The sequence below is a fragment of the Bombina bombina genome, chromosome 4, assembly GCF_027579735.1.
Source record: "Bombina bombina isolate aBomBom1 chromosome 4, aBomBom1.pri, whole genome shotgun sequence".
In the NCBI taxonomy this organism is placed as follows: domain Eukaryota; kingdom Metazoa; phylum Chordata; class Amphibia; order Anura; family Bombinatoridae; genus Bombina; species Bombina bombina.
In genome coordinates, this window is record NC_069502.1 from 1,148,369,713 (window position 1) to 1,148,371,263 (window position 1,551).

Below are 1,551 nucleotides of genomic sequence, written 5' to 3' on the forward strand. Positions count from 1 at the left end.
AACGGAATGAAGTATCCGACAAGAGTCCAGAAGCTTTGTTTTTCTGGCCTCTGTTAGAAAGATCCTCATTTCTAAGGAGTCTATAATTGTTCCCAAGAAGGGAACCCTTGTTGACGGGGATAGAGAACTCTTTTCCACGTTCACTTTCCAGCTGTGAGATCTGAGAAAGGCCAGGACAATGTCCGTGTGAGCCTTTGCTTGAGGAAGGGACGACGCTTGAATCAGAATGTCGTCCAGGTAAGGTACTACTGCAATGCCCCTTGGTCTTAGCACCGCTAGAAGGGACCCTAGTACCTTTGTGAAAATCCTTGGAGCAGTGGCTAATCCGAAAGGAAGCGCCACGAACTGGTAATGTTTGTCCAGGAATGCAAACCTTAGGAACCGATGATGTTCCTTGTGGATAGGAATATGTAGATACGCATCCTTTAAATCCACCGTGGTCATGAATTGACCTTCCTGGATGGAAGGAAGGATAGTTCGGATGGTTTCCATCTTGAACGATGGGACCTTGAGAAATTTGTTTAAGATCTTGAGATCTAGGATTGGTCTGAACGTTCCCTCTTTTTTGGGAACTATGAACAGATTGGAGTAGAACCCCATCCCCTGTTCTCTTAATGGAACAGGATGAATCACTCCCATTTTTAACAGGTCTTCTACACAATGTAAGAACGCCTGTCTTTTTATGTGGTCTGAAGACAACTGCGACCTGTGGAACCTCCCCCTTGGGGGAAGTCCCTTGAATTCCAGAAGATAACCCTGGGAGACTATTTCTAGCGCCCAAGGATCCAGAACATCTCTTGCCCAAGCCTGAGCGAAGAGAGAGAGTCTGCCCCCCACCAGATCCGGTCCCGGATCGGGGGCCAATATTTCATGCTGTCTTGGTAGCAGTGGCAGGTTTCTTGGCCTGCTTTCCCTTGTTCCAGCCTTGCATTGGTCTCCAAGCTGGCTTGGCCTGAGAAGTATTACCCTCTTGCTTAGAGGACGTAGCACCTTGGGCTGGTCCGTTTTTACGAAAGGGACGAAAATTAGGTCTATTTTTTGCCTTGAAAGGCCGATCCTGAGGAAGGGCGTGGCCCTTACCCCCAGTGATATCAGAGATAATCTCTTTCAAGTCAGGACCAAACAACGTTTTCCCCTTGAAAGGAATGTTTAGTAGCTTGTTCTTGGAAGACGCATCAGCCGACCAAGATTTCAACCAAAGCGCTCTGCGCGCCACAATAGCAAACCCAGAGTTCTTAGCCGCTAACTTAGCCAATTGCAAAGAGGCGTCTAGAGTGAAAGAATTAGCCAATTTGAGAGCATTGATTCTGTCCATAATCTCCTCATAAGGAGGAGAGTCACTATCGAGCACCTTAAGCAGTTCATCAAACCAGAAATATGCGGCAGTAGTGACAGGGACAATGCATGAAATGGGTTGTAGAAGGTAACCCTGCTGAACAAACATCTTTTTAAGCAAACCTTCTAATTTTTTATCCATAGGATCTTTGAAAGCACAACTATCCTCTATGGGAATAGTGGTGCGTTTGTTTAAAGTAGAAACCGCTCCCCGAC